Here is a 20,859-nt window from a genome sequence, read left to right on the forward strand (position 1 = left end):
GGTTTTAAACAGAGAAGAGACATAATCCAACCCAAAAATTTTATTTATTTTTAAAAATTTTTATTTATTTTTTTTACAGTTTTTTTTTTGGCTTCGCCATGAGGCTTGTGGGATCTTAGTTCCCTGACCAGGGATTGAACCGTGCCCCCTGAAAAATTCCCTGAAAATTTTAAAGGAACACTGTAGCTGCCATGAGGGCCTGGACTTAGGATAGGGAGTAGAAATGGGGACATGAGTTAGGTGGCTACTGCAAAGTCCAAGCATGATGGCAATGCAGATGGTCAAAGTAAACAGATTGCAGATTTGATGAGAAATCTGCACTCAACCCTTGTCTCAGGATCCTTGCTAAAATCCAGGTGTAAGTTTACTTTTACCTCTGTTTAGGAGATCTTCCTTTAAATTTCAAGTTTGGTTTCATGGTTAATGATCCAGTTAGACTCTAAGAGAGATCGAAAGGGGATAAATTAAATCCTGCCAGCCCTCAGAAGTTAAGACCAAGAAGTCAGAGGAATCCTTGCCCTAGCCTTCAAAGCCCTTAACCTAAGATTTTCTCCCCTCTACTTGGCTCATGGCTGATCATACTTCCTTGGTATTCCTTGAACCTGTCCTGACCTCTCCATTTCCAAGGAGCGAACCCTTCCTTTCTCTCTCCTGCTCCCAGTTCACCTGGTATGTAGATCAACCTCTGCTTACTGCTCTGCGTTGAAATTATTCACTGGTCTGCCTGTCTTCCCAACTAGACCGTGAATTCTTTGAGGGCAAGGACCTTGTCTACTCATCTTTGTGTCCTGGTCTTGTCTACAGTGAGTGGCACATAGCAGTTGCTCAGTAAAAGACTGTTGAACTTGACTGCCATCGCCACACTGACCATGACCTCAGGGCAGCTCTACTGCTAACATCCTCATTGTGAGATAAGAAGTGCTGGCTTGTCTTTATCAGTCCTGAGCCCTCAACCTGATCAGTCACAGACACTCTTTCCAGGATCTTTTCCACATTAGGCAGAGACTTCCCAGATGCAAAGGCCTCTGACAGTTCTCTCCAGCAAGTGCTGAGACTTGGCTAGCCAGGGAAAGGATTCTGAAGTTGTCTACAAACAAGGTGAAAGGATTAGCTGCTGTTAAATCAGCATGGGAGCTGTCAGTAAGGAAATAGTCTTCCGAGACGGACCCTCCTGAAATTGATAACATGATACTGAGCTACTGACAGGACAGAAGCCTGCTTATCACTGAGTCTGACTCTTCCTTCCCAGCCAGGGATCCAGTGGCGCCCATCCCACGGAGGGCTGGTGCACAACAGATGTCAGGATGCAGCCCACTTGAGATCCCAGGCAGGGAAGGGTCCTTCATTAGTTTACAAGCATGGTCTAGTAATAGTAATGTCACAAGAAAAGTGTGGGTTCAGGCTTTCTGAATAGTGTTAAAACACTATGTAGAATGAACAGTCAGAAGTCTCCATGGGCCAAGTATTATTAGAAAAGCCTTTGTTGCAAACTTTTATCAAGAATATTCATACAAGGTATATTATTATCTGTTGCTTTGTAACAAATTATCCCCAAACATAGCCACTTAAAATGGCACTTACTGGGACTTCCCTGGTGGTTCAGTGGCTAAGACTCTGTGCTCCCAATGCAGGGGGCCCGGGTTTGATCCCTGGTCGGGGAACTAGATCCCTCATGTCACAACTAAGAGTTCACACGCCACAACTAAAGATCCAGCACGCCACAGTGAAGATCCCGTGTGCTGCAACTAAGACCCGATGCAGCCAAACAAATTAATTAATTAATTAATTAAAAAAAAAACCCCAGCACTTATTATCTCATGGTTTTTCTGGGTCAGGAAATTGGAAGAGGCTCAGATGTGTGGTCCTTGCTCAGAGTCTCTGATGGGGATGCAGTCAAATCTTTGACTGGGGCTGCATCATCTGAAGGCTCGACTGGGGCCGGGGGATCTGCTTCCGTGATGGCTCACTCACATGCTGTTGGCAAGAGGCCTCAGTTCCTTATCACATGTACCCCTCCACAGAGCTGCTTGAGCACACTTATGACATGGCAGCTGTCTTCCCCCAGAGCAAGCAATCCAAGAGGGAGACCAAGATGAAGCCTCCATGATTTTTATGATCTGGTCTTAAAAATTGCACAGTCACTTCTACTTTATTCTATTTGTTAGAAGCAAGGCACTAAGTTCAGTTCATAGTCAAGGAGGGGAATTAGGGTCCACCTTCTGAAGGGAGTGTCAGAGTTGCAGACATATTTTAAACTGCCTCATCCAGTCAAGAAAAAATAAGAAGACTGAAAGTCTTGAAGCTGCTGAAATTTCTATTGCATTGAGGTCAAAGGGGATTAGGCATGAAGAACAGTCCCAGACCAAAAGTGATGGCGAGTTTGTTCATTCGTCCATCCATTCATTCATCTATTCATTCCACAGCTACCCATTAACACCTACTGTGTGCAGTGGGGAATCTGGACTATATGTTATAGGGCTCATGAAGAGGCACAATTATAATTAAAGTGACAGTTGCTGACCTTTATAGAGCACTTACAGTGTGCCCTTGCTGCAGAAAACTTTAGATCTAATTATCTCACTTAATCCTCCCAATAACCCTTTGAGGTGAGTACTATTATTGTTCCCCATTTCACAAATGAGAAACTGAGACTTGGAGTGAAGTCAGGTACCATCAAGAGGTAGAAACCATGATTTGACCCAAAGGACTCTGATCCCAAAGCCCTTACACTTCTACTACTAATAATGGTCACAAGTATTATTCCTACTTTAATTGTCTGTTCCTGTTATTTGGCTGAGGCTGAGAGGTTGAGTGACTTGTCCAAACTTGTTTTGGCAGAGCTGGGCTGCAAAGCCAGTTCCTGAGAGTTCCAAGTCTGTGCTCTCTCTCCACTTGCATCAAACCAAGTCCTTTCTGTCCTGCTTCCAGAAACAGCTAAGATGGGAAAGGGCCCAGGGGAGCGGGGAGGGGTGTGGGAAGGGGAGAAATTATCGCCGAGGCCTGGAAGCTTTTATAAGTGTGGCTTTCCCCTGGTTGGTGGAAGAACTCATCAGCATCTCTCCCAAGGCTGCTGTGGAGACGCCGTGGAATTCCTGGTGGGCCTGATGAGGCGTTGCTCTGCCGAGGCTGTCAGCCAGCTGGCCTCTCAGAGAAGCCCCTGCGGGGTGTGGACACTCCAGACCCTGAGCTGCAACGAGAAATGATGTCAGATGTGGCTAAATCATTACGGAGCCCTCACTGAGCATCAGGCATGTAGCTAAGGTGTTGTGTGTTGTGCACGTACACTCAGGGCATCCTCACAGCTGTAGACGAGTCTGCACTAGCTATGATTCCCATTTTACAGAGGAGGAAGCTGTGGCACAGAAAGGGTGACTTGTCTGTGTCCACACAGACATCCAGGCTTAAAGTGGGTTAACTAGGGTTCGGAGAGGGGGTGAGCCATAAATAGTTTAAGTACAGGGGCCTAGAGTTAGGGGGTCTGGAGGCACTCCTGCCTTTGTGGGCCTTTCCTTCCGTAAAAAATATTTAAAATCATATTTTAGGACTATGTTGGAATAAGGATGAATCAAATCCAGACTAAATTCGTTATACATTTATTATCATTATATTCATTTTTTTCTCTCGATTTTAAAATAAAAAATTGGGAATTCCCTGGCAGTCCAGCAGTCAGGACTCCACACTTTCACAGCAAAGGGCCTGGGTTCAATCCTGCAAGCTGCCGGCATGGCCAAATAAATAAATTTTAAAAATAAAATAAAATAAACGAAAATTAAAACAATGTGTGGGCCCCTAAAAATATCATGGACCTCATGCAATGTGCCTCTTATGTCTAATGGAGAAGTCGGCCCGGTCTGGTGTCCTGATTCCCTTGCTCACTGACCCTGTGGCCTTGGCAGAGTTACTTGACCTCTCTGTGCCTCACTTTCCTTCCCTGGAATATGGGAATAAATGGCAGAATATATTATAAACGGTGATAATGAGGATGACACGAAGTAATACATGTGAAATGCTCAGCACAATGCTTGCCATAAATGAAAATGCCCACGCTGAAGATTTGGGACTCACCATCCTCCATAACTGTGAGGCTCAATTCCTTATAAACAGACAAACAAATAAATAAATCCATCCTATTGGTTCTCCTTCTGTGGAGAAACCTGAATAATATAATACACTGTCATGATAAATTTTTGAATAAAATGTTTTCTCCTACAAAATAAAAATAATACTTGCATATTAAAGAAAATATTCCAAGACAACCTCTGCTAACATTTGGGTATATTTCTCTCCACATTTTCAAAACAAAATTTTAACACAGTTGAGCTCTCTATAATTTTGTTTTTTTGCTCTTAAAATTGAACATTATAACAAATTACATTTCCTCATATTATTACAAACCTTGAAAACATAGTCTTTTCTGATTTAAAATAAAAATAATACATGCTTATTGTAGAACATTTGAAAAATACAGAAGAGTGTAAAGAACAAATGAAAAGTCTCCTGTGATTCCACCACACACTAGTATGTTTTTGTAATACATTCTAGTCTGTTTTCTTTTCATGGATATAATATAATAATAGACTTATTCTACTTTTTTATATTATAATCTCATTAAATATTCTTCAAAATCTTATTTTTAGATGGCTTCACAGTTATTATATGAATATACCATGAGTTTTTTAGAATACATTATCACCCCATTTTGTTTTTTTGTTTGTTTGTTTTGCGGTACGTGGGCCTCTTACTGTTGTGACCTCTCCCGTTGCCGAGCGGAGCACAGGCTCTGGACGCTCAGGCTCAGCGGCCGTGGCTCACGGGCCTAGCTGCTCTGCGGCATGTGGGATCCTCCCGGACTGGGGCACGAACCCGCGTCCCCTGCATCGGCAGGCGGACTCTCAACCACTGCGCCACCAGGGAAGCCCTGTTTTTTATATCACTCTATTTTTTACATAAATTTACTTATTTTATTTATTTATTTTTGGCTGCATTGGGTCTTCGTTGCTGCGCGCGGGCTTTCTCTAGCTGCGGCGAGCAGGGGCTGCTCTTCGTTGCGGTGCCCAGGTTTCTTATTGCAGTGGCTTCTGTTGTGGTGGAGCACGGGCTCTAGGTGCGCGGGCTTCAGTAGTTGCAGCACGCGGGCTCAGTAGTTGTGGCGCATGGGCTTAGATGCTCCATGGCATGTGGGATCTTCCCTGACCAGGGCTCGAACCCGTGTCCCCTGCATTGGCAGGAGGATTCTTAACCATTGCGCCACCAGGGAAGTCCAATATATCACTCTATTTTTGAACTGTAAAATGTAATTTTAAACTGTAAGTATATAATATAAGCAGAGGCTCCATAAATCACTCCACCATTCCCCTCTGTTTGGACATTTAAGAAGACGCAGTAAATATTAAAAATACCAGATTATTTCTCCTTCCCACCAGTGTCCTGCAAAACTGGTCCATTTGTCCAATTTACCCCCAACCTCTTTCCTTCTGATCCCACACTCCATACTTGCTTAGCTACACTTGTCTTTGTGTATGGGATGAATGAATGATTACAGTGGGCAATAAATTGAATGCCTGCCAGAGGATCACAGATCTTAGACTTTATTTTATAGGCGACAGGGAATGAGCAAAGACTTTTTAATAACAGAGGGCCTTAAGCAGATCAGATTTGTTTTCCAGAAAGATCAGTCTGGTAGGAAATGAACAGTAGGTGTAGAAGGGAAATGAAAAAGGCAGGAAGTCTAGGTAAGAAGTTTTTCAGTTGAGAGGTGAGAGCAGTGGAAATAGAAATGAGGAGAAAGATGAGAGAAAGACATTCCAGATAAAGAAGGGACAAGGCTTGGTAATCAAAAAGGAGGGAGGAACGTGGTAGAAAGGCCACTAATAATTGAGGTTGATGAAGCCATTGAAGTAAAACCCTGCCCTTATGCCCACCAACCCCTGGAAGGGCAAGCAGGTGGAGTTCACTCCCAGGAAGTTCCCCAGCCGATCACAAACATCCTCAACATCAAGACGATGATGTAAAACATCTTTGCTATTCCTATGCTCTCTGCATTGGTACCTTCTCTCCCACTTTGCCTCCTCTTTCATCTTCTAACCCCGGCCCCCCGGCCCCCCCAGGGCCTCTGGCTCCATCGAGCCACAACCCCTTGTGATTGAGGCTAAAGAGACTTATTTCTGTCTTACCAATATTAATAGGTTCTTGTAGATCTTTGCGGCATTTTTATGATAAAAGATCTCCCTTCTCATCTCCTTCCAGGGTTGAGAATGGAAAGGAGCAGAGAGAGTGCAGGGCCCAGGGAAACCTATCCTGCCACACAACCAAGAGAGGAAACACAAAAAGGATCGGGCTTGAAATTCATGACGCCAATTTCCACTCGATGCATTGCTCTTTCGGTAGCACAGGCCTTGCCTGCCACAGTCAAGAGGGAGGTTTTGTTGGGCAGAGGGTGACGTTCTCTTGGGTGACGGGAGCAATGCTTTTGAGTCTCGGTTTGTCTACCTGTAATGTGGCCTGAGTATTACCAGGGTTTTTGCAACTATGCCTGAAGGTAAACTTTCTCTTCAAGATCAAGTTCTGCTTCCTGATTCAAGCAGTGGTCATCTTCTCTGCCAAGAGGCTGTGTCTGGGGTTCCTTGACCAGGTCCTCACTTTGCCTTTATTCTTCATCAATGTGTCTTTTGGTGTGAACCCCCTTTTCTCTGGCTTCAAGTTTCCATGAGGCAGGAGGTCCATCACAGTAACATGTCAGCGGCTTTTGGTTCCTTCTCTTACTGTTGTCCACAGGAGGAGGAGTAATGATCTGATTGGCAGGTTTGGGAGAAGGAACTGGACACGCTCAGCTCAGTGCCTTCTTCCTTTCTTCTCTCTAGCAACAAACATCTTCTTCTGCTCCTCCAAGCCTTAAGTCCAACAGGAGCAGGCTCTACCCCTGAGGCACAGGTCTGTGCCAGTCCACTGCCATCTCAAACTGGGTGGCTAAGTCTGCCTAATTCTGGGGTGAAGCATTAGAAGGCCCCTTAGCCAGGCACCAAAAGCCAACGTTTTCATTATCAGCTTTATTGGTAATAAAATTTCTTTCATCTCTACCTACTTGATTCCTGTCTTCCCTTCATTTTGTTCCAAATTCAAGCAGGAAAAAGTGGCATGTTATTTACTGGGCTTTCCCCAAACCCTAACAGTCCCTGTAGAGACACATCTAAGATGCTTATAATAAAATTAGAGAATTGGATCTCCTAATAAATAGAAATAACACACGTTCATTTTAAGTCTAACAACAGAGACGACATATAATTCATTATAAGCCTAGCAACAAAGTGATGGGATTTCCAAAAAAAAGTTGTGTTCTTCCAATCTGTAGCTAAAATATTTACATGGGGCCCTGGTGATACGCAGGCAGTGGTTTACAGAGCACAGCCTGTTCAAACCAAACAGTTGCTCTATTCCCGATTTTGGAAACTCGTCAAGGAATCAGTGTTTACTTAGACATCTTGGGCCCCAAGCAGCTCTTGTGTAGGCTGGATTCAATCCAAGGAGAAGCCATGGCTCGGGAACATTCCTCCTTCTCCCCTGACCATTAAATCACAGACCTCTCAGCTCTCCAGGGCCCTCTAGAGGGCATCCAGTCCAGCCTCTGGTCAACTGTCCAGTCCCCAGGCTGGGCTACGTAGACTAAGTTCTGGTTTAGAACTGGCCCCTTGGCGCCCAACCTAACGAGTAATCCTGTGTGTGAATGCCTTATTCATTTAACTCCCAAAGAGAGAGTATAGGCTTGAGGGCAAAGGATTTGATGTTTAATACGTAGATGACTTGAATTAGTCTGGAGCATAATGCAAGGGGTGGGCCAGCTGTGGGAAACAGACAATAGAGAACCTAGGAAGGTCAAGTCTGAGTGTCCAGGAAACAAGATCTGCTATTTTTACCCAAAGTGAGAAAACAAGCCCAACATTATCGAAGAACAACAAGCACAAACATGAGGATCAAGAAAAATGCACAGGGCTTCCCTGGTGGCGCAGTGGTTGAGAGTCCGCCTGCCGATGCAGAGGATACGGGTTCGTGCCCCGGTCTGGGAAGATTCCACATGCCGCGGAGTGGCTGGGCCCGTGAGCCATGGCCGCTGAGCCTGCGCGTCCGGAGCCTGTGCTCCGCAGCGCGAGAGGCCACAACAGTGAGAGGCCCGTGTACCGCAAAAAACAACAACAGCAACAAGAATGCAAAGAAAAAGCACATGCCAATGTACCTTGGCTCTCAATAAGAGATAGTAGTTATTGTTATTACTGTTCTTACTGAGATGATTTTGAAAAATAATGAGATTAGCGTGTGAGTAGGCCCAGTGCAAATAACAGTGATGGAGTTAAAGTAGTGAATGCCATTGTTTCTGTGTGCTCCATCCTTTTCTCTATTTGGCGACTGCCTTTTCTTGATCTTACATGGTTCTCATAAAGCCATAAGCCACTGCCCCTGTTGGTACAGTGGTGGACAGTGACTTAGGCGTGGCCAATCTTTTCTTCCAACGTGATTGGTCCTGGGATAGGCTGGTTACCCAAGCAGGCCAATCAGATCCTTCTATGAGATTTGGAACCTCCCCACCATGAGGCATGTTGGTGTATTAGAAAGAGCATGAGCTTTGGTGTCTGAAGGCGTGGATCCTGGCTCATGAAGTCAGGAAAGTTTCTTTACTTTTCTGAGCCCTCAAATATCTTCATCTTTGTATATGATGGAATAAAACTGACCTCACAGGGTTGTGACGATTAACGGAGATAAAATGCACACAGTGCTTGGCACATAGTGGACATCAATAAATGGCTCCCGTTGCTAACATTCATGGTAAAAACAAGACTCTAATTAACCTTCCCCATTCACCCACCCTCCCTAATCAATCTATACACTCCATGAAGCACTTTGAATTAACTGTAATTGGGAGGTCCTACCTTTTAGTCAGGAGGCATCGTCTTTAATTTTCCCTGACCCTTGAGCTCCCTGGAGTGTAGAAATGGGATGAGAGAGTAAAATCTTAGGATGGAAAAGTCATTGTCTTGTCAATCCACTGATAACAAGTGGCTGGGAAGTCTTTCTCCTGGAGTTCAAGAAAGGGTCTTCAGGGTGGTGGCGCAGTGGTTAAGAATCCGCCTGCCAATGCAGGGGACATGGGTTCGAGCCCTGGTCCGGGAAGATCCCACATGCCACTGAGCAACTAAGCCCACGTGCCACAACCACTGAGCCTGCGCTCTAGAGCCTGCGTGCCACAACTACTGAAGCCCACGTGCCACAACTCCTAAAGCACGTGCACCTAGAGCCCGTGCTCTGCAACAAGAGAAACCACCGCAATGAGAAATGAGAAGCTCGCGCACCGCAACGAAGCGTAGCCCCCTCTTGCTGCAACTAGAGAAAGTCCACCCGCAGCAATGAAGACTCATGCAGCCAAAAATAAATAAATTAATTAATTAAAAAAAAAGAAATTGTCTTCAGTCTAGATGCTGGAGCAGTGCTGTCTAATAGAACTTTCTGCTATGATAGGAACATTCTATATCTGTGCTGTCCATTACAATAACCACTAGCTGCATGTGGCTATTGACCACTTGGAATATGGTCAGTGAGACTGAAGAGCTCAATTATGTATTTATTTAATTAATTTAAATTTAAATATCCACATGTGGCAATGGCTACTACATTGAACAGAGCAGCTCTAGACCAAAGCACGGCATTACCAAACACAGATGTGGGTGAGGATAATACCCAGTGCTTGCTTGGCCAGGAACATGTGCAGGAAGAGCTACAATTTATAAGTGGCAGGGGACAGGGGGACTCCAGAATTGGAGCAGTTGGTAAAGGAAAGTCATCTCTCTAGTTAGCAATTTAAAACAATGTATTCTGAAACCTAGAGATTACCATACCAAGTGAAGTAAGTCAGAGAAAGACAAATATCACATGATATCACTTATATGTAGAATCTAAAAAAAAAAAAGATACAAAGGAACTTATTTACGAAACAGAAATAGACTAACAGACATAGACAACAAATTTATGATTACCAAAGGGGAAAGGAGGGGAAGGGAAAAGTTAAGGATTTGGGATTAACAGATACATACTGCTATACATAAAATAAATAAACAACAAGGACCTACTATACAGCACAGGGAACTATATTCAATATCTTGTAATAACCTATAATGGGAAAGAATATGAAAAAGAATATATATGTATATATGTATACATATATATATATAACTGACTCACTTTGCTGTACATCTGAAACATTGAAAATCAAGTATAGTTCAATGAAAAAAAAAACAATGCATGCTGGTGTATGTGCTCTATTGCAAAGCTACAGAACTTCAGAGAAGACTGTCTTAGAATATTTTTTTAATTTGTAAATTGCAAAGTAATTTAACCACATTACAGAAAGATTAGTAACCAGAGGGGGGAAAAATCCCTCTAAATTCCATCACACAGTTGTGATTATATTTACATATTTCCTATCAGTCTTTTGCACATGCTTGTTTATACTTCACATGCTCACTTATGTAGTGGACAAACATTTAAAATGAAAACCTCCATGGATATACATTTTGTATCCTACATTTTCCATTTATCACAAGTATTTTTCTGTGTCATCATATTCTGTGTGTAATTTTCAATAACTGCAAAATATTCTACAGGTTACACCCACTCTATATAATTCATATAACCATTCACTGATTTTTGTATTTTTTAGGATGTTTCCAATTTTCTTCAGAGGGTTGGTGGGACAGGTGTCCTAAGGCACATTAACTCCCCGCCCCTGCATATTTTGTGGAGCAGGGACAGGAGCTTTGAAGGCAGGCAGACCTGGGTTTAAATCCTGGGCCTCCATCACTTAGTAGCTATACGACCTCTGAGAAGATCATTCATCTCCCTGAGCCTCAACTTTTTCATCTATAAAATGGGAATAATAATACCTGCCTTTCAGGTTGTTGCCCGGTATTTGTAAATTGCCTCCCACACTGCCCAGAATCTAGGAGATGCTCATGAATTATAGCACTATTATAAATATTTTTAGATTATAATTTTTTTTAGAAAGTTCAATTACTAGTAGTGTTTATAATCTAGTCAGTGTTCTGAGGACCTCTCAATTGCAAGAAATTTCCTGATTTATGCTAATGAGTCTCATGGCCCATCCCACCTGCTTGGACCAGAATCCCTGTCAACTTAGACGCTGGGATGTGGAGGGTCCCTAAGGCTTAGAGAAATGCGGGCTACGGGGAGACTCGGGGGAGGCACTGGGGGAAGCTGCAGAATGGGCTGGAGAGGTGGGCAGGAGGGGGATTCGCCTTTCACCTACTAACCAAATGCACAAGCTTCCCCTTTGGCTTTTGCTTCTCTCCAAAGCTCTTCTTTTCCCACAGCGATGGGTGACGTGCTGAAAATGGGGAACATCGAAGTGAGGGCGGAGGAGGAAATAAGAGGATTTACGAGATGTGCTTTCCTGCCAGAGCTGGCCGCCCCAGAGTGACAGGTAAGGCACTATATTTGGAATTCTGTCCCTCTCGGGACTTCTAGTCCTGCCTGAGCTACCGTGAGCAAATTCCCAAGCCTCTGCGAGTTGGGCTTTCCTTGTTGATTAAATGGGGATGAGAATAATAACGTCCACACGGAACTGAGACGCTCCAATAAGAAAGAAACAATAGTGCCCAGTCCTCAAGCATGGAGCACCTGCTAAGTACCAGGTGCCAGGTGGGGCGATTCACACCCATCACTTCTTTCACCAGTCACAACAGTCCCCAAAGGCCGGTGTTGTTATTTCCACTTTACAAGGAGGAAATCAGGGCTCTGAAAGGTGAAGGCCCATGCTCACCCCAGTGCACCTCCCTGCTTTGTAAACTGTAAGGCCCTGGACGGTTGTAATCTGTTGTTATGACCCTCTAGAGGTCTTCTTAGCTCATTCCCTGGAGAGTTTTGCTAGAAAGTTCTTCTAGAGGATTGCAGAGTACATTGAAGAAACTGATTTGACATGTGTATGTTGAGCGCCTACTGTGTGTTAGGCATTGTTGTAGAGACTCAGCAGTGAATGCCACGGATAAATTATTCTCCAAGAGCATACATTTTTGTGTGAGAAGCCTGATGGATTAAAAAACAAACAAATTAACACACCATTGTAAAGCAATTATACTCCAATAAAGATGTTAAAAAAAAAAAAAAAACAAGTAGGGAATTCCCTGGTTGTCCAGTGGTTAGGGTCCTGCGCTTCCACTGCAGGGGGCACCGGTTCGATCCCTGGTCAGGGAACTAAGATCCCGCGTGCCACGTGTCACAGCCAAACAAACAAACAAGTGTATAACATGCCCTGTGATGATAAGTTCTGGGAAGAAAAATAAAACGGAAGGGTGATTTTATGTCCAATGGTCAGAGAAGGCTCTGATGACAGCTGTGTTCACCACTCAGATATTAGCATCTACAGGGTGTCATCTCCATAAGGACAGAGCCCTGGGATCTTGTTTGTCCCTGTAGCCCCAGTCCCCAGAAGAAGTCCTGGTTCCCCATAGGTGGTGAATAAATAGTGATTGAATGAGTGAATAAACAAACAGCCATCATCTCAGACCTGCTGGAGAAATGTCCACGGCAGGGTAGGCACGGGGTTTTGGATTCAGTTCCTATCAGCTGACGCTTATGGAGAACCTTCTGTGTGCCAGGCATTGTTCCAGCCTCCGTGGCGACAGAACAACCCTTTCCTTTGAAGATCTTCGCTAGAGATGATGGGGGAGCTTGCGATCTAGGAGTCTAGAAGAGAAGGAAGTGAAAAGAATAAGGGGAGAGCAAGGGGTTAAGTGCAAAGAGTAAGAGTTTCAGGGTCAGGAAGGAGTTCAGCAAGTGTATTGCCTGACTTTTTTTTTTAGTGCAAAAAATAGCTAGTTCTGCTTTTCAGACTGAGGCTGGCTGAGTCAGGGGTTCAAAGAAAAGAGCATGAGGATGGGAGTGGCAGTTATCATCTGCAGCAGATGGTAATGCCCCAGAGACAGATTTGTGGACTTGAAGATGCTTCCCTCCACCCCCTCTGGCCCAGGAATCAAGGTCAGGGGCAGACAACCAAGCTCAGTTCCCTGGGGTCCCCATCCCAGCCTCTCAACCGGGCCAGCCCTTCCCGAGAACATCACCCTTGCTCCACCCTTGGACTCTACATCAGGCTCAGCAGAGTCTCAGAGGCCAAGGGTGTGAGAAGAATCATCCCAGCATCTGTTATGAACCATTATTTCCATTCCTTTGGCTGTGCTTTCCCCTGAGCCCCGAAGACACTAGGTCAGTGCTGCTTTCAGCCCAAACGTCTGACATGCCAGGCCTTTGTTCAGCCTCACAAAAGAAGGGGATGATTATTAAAAGAACAGACTTTGCATTCCATATTTACCCCAGATGACATTGCCTTGATCCCTAAAATAACTCCAGATCGCCTGGGTGGAACTTGCTCGTTCTTTTTCATCTTGCTATTTTGCAACTGTTTATGGAGACCATCACCATAGTGATATTATCAGAGCGGGTCAAATGAAACTCCAAACCCTTGGGCTGTTTTGGTTTTCCTTTGTACCTTGGAACATGACTTTTTCCCCCTAGAGCAGCTCTTTCATTTCTTTTAAGCAATTTTCTTGGCTCCAGGTCAGCAGCAGCGCTTTCTAACTGATTCCCATCAGTTAAAACCACAGAGGTGGTCCACGCTGAGATGAGGGATGGAAGTACTTGGGCTGAGTTTCCAAACTGGAAACCATATTTACCAGAAATCTCCTTTCCGTCAGATAAAACTTGGGTCAAAGTTTCAGAGTGTTGAAAGAGGCACTAAATAAACTAAAAGTCTAAAGAACCTTCAGTGTTTGGTCCAAGGAACATGGCTATAGAGTTCAACAAATAAACACAGCTGGCGTGGGGAGAGCCTTTAGCAAATACTTATCTTCTTGATTATTTTTTTCATAACCATCATCTTGGCCAACAGCCTTTATTGTAGCATTCTCATACACTGCTGGTGGGAGTGTGAATTTGTAGGACTTTTCTAATAGAAAACTTGGCAATGGTTAGGAAAAGCCTGGATAGTGTGCTTTTTCTGTGAAGCAAACTTCTACTTGTGGGTTCTAAGAAAATAATTAGGGATGTGAGCAGAGGAATACATATGAAGACGTTTGTTGCTAATAATGGTGGAAGAATGGAAATAACCAAACTGTACAATACAAAGGGATTGCTTTAAAAAAAATCACCATCTATCCATACGATGGATACTAAACTAGAATTACAAATTGTGCCACAGGAGAATCTTTAATACATGTAAAACATTCATGATATGTTCTCAGATAGGAAAAAAGCAGATAACAAAAATGTGCATGCAGTATGATCCCATTTTTGTAAAACATGTATGTATATGGAAAGGAAAAAGATTAGAAGGATAGGTTCTAAAAAGATGGCAGTGATTATTCCTTGGATAATTTTCTGGTTTTGGTGTTGTATCTATAATTTTTACCATGAGCATGTATTTCCGTAGTCAGATGTTTAAAAAGCTATTTTAAAGAAGAATAAGCCACGGTGCCTTTAAAATCACCTCTGGGGACTTCCCTGGTGCTCCAGTGGTTAAGACTGCATACTCCCAATGCAGGGGGCCTGGGTTCCATCCCTGGTCGGGGAACTAGATCCTGCACGCGGCAATGAAGATCCCACGTGCCGCAACTAAGACCCGGCACAGCCAAATAAATAAATAAATAAATATTTACATATTTAAAATCACCTCTGATGGATTTTGTGGGCAGAAACAGACTCCTATTCCAGGAGCCTCCCTACATAAAGATCGTAAGATAGAAAGTGCTCAATGATCTCTTATTGTGGTTGAAGATAACGAATGAATTGTTTGGTACCTGGGACCGATAAATATTTAGCAACCATGGGTTTTCTGCCTATTTAGAGTTTAAGGTCAAATATATACAAGGCTGACATAACCAGGCATAAAACACACACACAATGTAGTAAGACCGGCAAATGTATTTACAAAATACCAAGAATCGTCTGATGCTCCGTAACAGCAGTGAGGATTGTTGGGGGCAGGGGAGGGGACCATCCATAAAATCAAAGAGCACACGATATGTCACCAATTTATTGCCTGTCTTATTTAAACCTCATGACAATTGTACGTGGTAGGTATCATACACCCATTTTACAGATGTGGAAACTAGAATATGGAGGTTCAGTCACCCGCTCTCTCACCAGTGCAGAGAGATAGAAGATGCAATTATTCAGCTAGAAGAGATGTGGAGCCCAGCTTATGACTGGAATGGTTGGGACAGGAAGGAAGGAGGAAAAGGAGAAGGAAGACCTATATACCTCTATGGCATGGTCTCCAAAGTCTTTTACCAGACTGGTAAACATTTAGGTTGCAGGCTGGAGAAAATAATAATTTTAGCTACCCTCCTTTAAGTACCTGGGCACGATGTCAATATAAAAATGAGGATTACAGGATGTCATTGTATCCAACCTAACTGGCCTGTGGGAAGTGGTAGACGTGCTGCAGGAATATGTAGCACAAATATGCCAGGGAGCAAATTACACAGAATCCTAGAGTCTGTCATCATTATGACCATCACTCAAAACATCTAAACACCTCTTTGTTTGCGGTAATGTGAAGAAGTGAAAAAAGGACAGGTTTTTTGCATCAGACAGAACTCCATTCAAATCCTGGCTCACCTTTCTGTAGTGATGTGACCTTTGTCCATCTTCACTGGCTCTACCTTGAGGTACCTGTGGAACCTTAACACATTTATGGAAATCCTGCTTAAACATTATCATCCCAATCATTTCCTGCTATGTTGGAAGCTATCATGGGTAGCTTTTTAGACCTGTATTAGTCAGGGGGAGTGCTAGATGCTGAAACAACCTTCAGTGCTTAGTGGCTTACAGCAAAGGTTTATTTCCCCCCTAAGACACAGTCTGACTGGATGTTTTCAGTAGACTCTCCTGAAAGGAATACAGGCTTCCTCCATCTTGGAGCCTCTGCATTCGGCTGGCTGACAAACAAAGAGAGAGGGAGAGTATGGGGTATGTCCGAAGGGGCATTTGATGGTCATACATGGAGGTGGCCCATTTCACTTCCTCCCACATTCCATTCATCAAAGCCCCGTCACATGACCACAATCTAACTCAAGGGAGGCTAGGAAATGTAGACAGTGCTTGTGCCCAGGAAGAGGAAATGGAAAAGGTGACCCTGTAGCCTGGCAGTGCTACATACCTGTAGCAATCACGAGTAGTGTGGGGCAGAGAACAAAAGGTCATCAAGATAAAGCCTAACAGAACTGCCATGGCCAGTTGTCCAGGCAATGGTGCCTGACAGAGAGATATCTTTGGTGATCAGAGTTTTCTCATATAGGTTTTAAACTGGGCCAGATCTTACAGGATCTTAGACCAAGTATGTCTGATCCTATCTGGCAGTTTTAAGCTATAAAGAAGGTAGCACAATGAATATTAGAAATGGGTCCCATCACCACTGGCATTGCTCTGTGCTGAATCACCCTGTCCCACCATGCCCTGCACTTTTCCCCTTTGCATTTGGCTCTCAGTGTGCTTACCTTTAGACTTGGTGGTTCATTTTCTCCACTTAGTCACTTTACCTACCAGACTGAATACTTGCCATCACTTCTCTGCCTTTGGCCTTTGCTTTTCTTTCTGGCCAAAATATGGAGCCTTTCTGACTACAGGGGCATTGATTGCCTTAGATAAATAGGTCACCATGTCTAGCCTGGTCTGAGGCATTAACAACCTCAACAAGGTCCTCGTATGCTCTGCACTCCAATGGTTCACTTGAACAAAAAATAAAGCTGAATGAAAATAAAAACAAAAATAAACAAATGGGTATTTCTCCAAAGAAGACACACAGATGGCCAAAAAGCACATGAAAACATGCTCAACATCACCAATTAGAGAAACGTCAATCAAAACTACAATGAGGTATCACCTCACACAGGTCAGAATGGCCATGATTAAAAAACCTACAAACAGTAAATGCTGGAGAGGGTGTGGAGAAAAGGGAACCCTCCTACACTGTTGGTGGGAATGTAAATTGGTACAGCCAGTATGGAGAACAGTATGGAGGTTCCTTAAAAAACTAAAAATAGAGATACCATATAACCCAGCAATCCCACTACTGGGCATATACCCAGAGAAAACCATAATTCAAAAAGACACATGCACCCCAATGTTCACTGCAGCGCTATTTACAATAGCCAGGACATGGAAGCAACCTAAATGCCCATTGACAGATGAATGGATAAAGAAGATGTGGTACATATATATAATGGAATACTACTCAGCCATAAAAAGAACGAAATTGGGTCATTTGTAGAGACGTGGATGGATCTAGAGACTGTCATACAGAGTGAAGTAAGTCAGAGAAAAACAAATATCGTATATTAACGCATATATGTGGAACCTAGAAAAATGGTACAGATGAACCGGTTTGCAGGGCAGAAATAGAGACACAGATGTAGAGAACAATGGGCTTCATTCATAGGGCACCATATTCCAGCTCTGTTCTAATTGCTTGTGATATGACTCATGGTCCCTGCCTCAAGGAACCCAGAGAGCAGTAGGGGCAAATTACAAGTGAAAAGGTGTACCTAGTACAGCATTTCCACAGGAACACAAAGAAAGAAGCCCCAAACTCAGCTTTTGAGCGGACAGGCAGAAAATACTGCATGAAGGAGGAGGTGACCATTCTTCTGAGTCTGAAGGGTTAGCTTTAGATGCATTGTAGAGGTCATCCCAAGCCTAGTGGGCAGCTGGCCAGCCAGCTTAATAAATTAAATATGAATTCTCCCAAATATGCATATTAAAGCTCCAACAGCTGGCCCACATTTGAGAAGCTTTTCTCTAACTCTGAGCAAGACCTCGCAGATACTTCTAGTCCAGCAGAAGGCAGCTGTGAGTTCTCCCAGGTACCTATTAGAAAAGCAAAAACAGGACTTCCCTGGTGGCGCAGTCGTTAAGAATCCATCTGCCAATGCAAGGGACATGGACTTGAACCTTGGTCTGGGAAGATCCCACATGCCACGGAGCAACTAAGCCCGTGTGCCACAACTACTGAGCCTGCGCTCTAGAGCCTGCGAGCCACAACGACTGAAGCCCACACGCCTAGAGCCCGTGCTCTGCAACAAGAGAAGCCACCGCAATGAGAAGCCCGCGCACCGCAACGAAGAGTAGCCCCCACTCGCCGCAACTAGAGATAGCCCGTGCACAGCAACGAAGACCCAATGCAGCCAAAACTAAAAATAAATTAATTAAAAAAAAAAAAAAAAGCAAAAACAAAAGCCCCGAGAGGATGATGTCTAACCTCAGACAAAGCATCCCCTTGGCACTGATGACTTTGGAGTGTGTTTCTGTTTGTTTTTTGAATTTTATACAGCAGGTTCTTATTAATTATCCATTTTATACATATTAGTGTATATATGTCAATCCCAATCTCCCAATTCATCCCACCACCGCCCTGCCACTTTCCCTTCTTGGTGTCCATACGTTTGTTCTCTACATATGTGTCTCTATGGGGTGTGTTTAGAAGAAGTGGAGTGCTAGTGGTCTGATTCCCTCCACCTTCTTGCTACGTGTTCTTTCAGGATGCTGCGGGTGGGAAAAGTTGATCTTAGTGGTCTAGCTGAGGCTGCCTCCTTTGTAAACCACACAGTGTTCTGTCTACAGAGGAAATCAGCACTTTGGGTGCCTGTACTCAGTCCTGCTCAGGGTTCTAATGATGAGAGATTTCTGAGACCCAAAAGGAGCCTGTTTTGATCATTTGCATGAGCTTACCCAGAATGCATGCTTGTAGTGACCATCTGGGTTTTTTTTCTGCTCTTCAGCATCCCTTTCTCCTTCTTTTGTGAATAGTACCCTGATTCCCCTCCCTATTACGTGGGAAACAGTTCCCCTCCCCCATTACAGGGTCCCCATCCCTGCGAGCTCCAGGGGTGGGGACATGACTGAGGCCTGCTGGTAACTGAGGCCGTGAGCGTGGATGAGATTGTCTAAGGAGAAGGTGCCAAGTCAGAGGAGGAGAGAACCCCATCATTTAGGGGTTGCGTAGAAGAGGATGAGTCTGCAAAGAATGGAGAAGGAGCAGTCAGAGAGGTAGGACTGAGACCAGGAGAGTCATGCAACGTCATGGAAGCCCGTGAACCAGAGCGCTTTAAGGAGGAAGAAGTGACCAATAGTGTGAAGTACTCCTGGGGAGTCAAAGGAGCTGAGGACTGAAACACGTCCATGCGCTTTTCGACATGGAGGTAGGGGTGACCTGAGGGTCATTTCTGTGGAGGAGGGATGGAACAGAAGGGGAAGTAGAAGTGGAGAGAGGAAATACTGACAATTCTGTAGCTGAGAAAGACAGGAGATAGGGTGGTGGGCTAGAGGGATCCATGTAGGCTTTTTCCTTCTTTCTCTTTCTTCCTTTTTTTTTTTTTTTAACATATGAGACACTTATGCATGTTTAAAACCATAGTAATCATCTAGTTGAGAGGGAGTAATTCAACAATCTGGGGAGAGATGGGATAATTGAGGTGCTTGAAAAAAACAGAATCCCCGAGCGGGAATATTGTTTACTGCATTTCCCACATTTACCTGATGGACCATCCCCCTTTAGGCAGAGTTTAATTAGTGTTCTGCAGGGAGCACTGTGGCCCAAATTAGGCCAAGGGCCTATCCTCAAACCAAGGCCACACTTTGGCTTCAGTCAATCAGCATCCTGTCCTCAGGAGCTGGGGGTGGGCTCAACTCCTCGCAAACTAAACATCTGAGAATGAGGAAGGGTTAAGTTGTAGAAAAGACCACTAACCCGGCTGAAGATGGGGAAGATGGAATTACCAGGCGACGTATCTTCCCTCCCGGTACTCCTCCTAATGCAGATCCTTACATTGAATCCCACTAAAACTTTAGTATATGGAGGTAGAATGTTCAAGGGATATGGTCAATAAAATTAAAAAATGAAGAAAAGTAAATCAACTATACTTCAATAAAATTTTAAAAAACAGATATGGTTTAAACCCCTTGTCTGTAGAATTCAGTGTAGTGAGGGGTCAAAAGTTGGCTAATTCTAGGGTTCTTTCCTATCTCCAGAGACACAGTAAAACATCTAAAACCACTGTTAGTAATCTGAGAAGATCCCCACCTCAGCGAGCACGCTCTGGCCTGTTAAAATCAGAGGTGATTTAGGAGCTAAACAAGCCCCAGCCCCCTGGAATGACTGTGCGTTTATTAAGCCAACATTTCCAGCTGTGGAGACTTAATTGAAGGAGGAAAGATAGAAACCACGTTGGGCAAATGTCTGGGTAGCTGATGCGCATCACAAAAGGTTCAGCGTATGGTGGAAGGTTGATTTGAGTCTCCGAGGTCCTCAAGATTGCTTCTTCCTTCCTCGGGTGATGGTACTATTTGGTGCGGGACTTCTTCCCACCCCGCCTCAATTCAGCAAACACTCATGGGCACCTACTATGTGCAAGTTGCCATGCTGTGTGCTGCTATGTACTGTAGTAACATCGTCTTTTGCTGTTTACAAAGCACTTTCCTACATATGATCTCAATTTAGTGATTCTGAGAATTGATTTGAGTCAGAAAGACCAAAGTGAGGATGGGTTCATCCACTTATTTTTTTTTAAAGGTTTTTATTTTTATTTTTTTGGCTGAGCCATGAAGCTTGCAGGATCTTAGTTCTCTGACCAGGGATTGAACCCATGCCCTCGGCAGTGAAAGCACCGAGTCCTAACCACTGGACCGCCAGGGAATTCCCTGTCCACTTATTATCTGTGTGAACTTAGGCAAGTCATTTATCTAAGCTTCAACTTCCTCTTCTACAGAATGGTAATATCAGGAATTCCTAGTGCAAAGGACTGTTGGGAA

The sequence above is a fragment of the Monodon monoceros genome, unplaced genomic scaffold, assembly GCF_005190385.1.
Source record: "Monodon monoceros isolate NGI ecotype Baffin Bay Population unplaced genomic scaffold, NGI_Narwhal_1 Super_Scaffold_18, whole genome shotgun sequence".
Lineage (NCBI taxonomy): Eukaryota > Metazoa > Chordata > Mammalia > Artiodactyla > Monodontidae > Monodon > Monodon monoceros.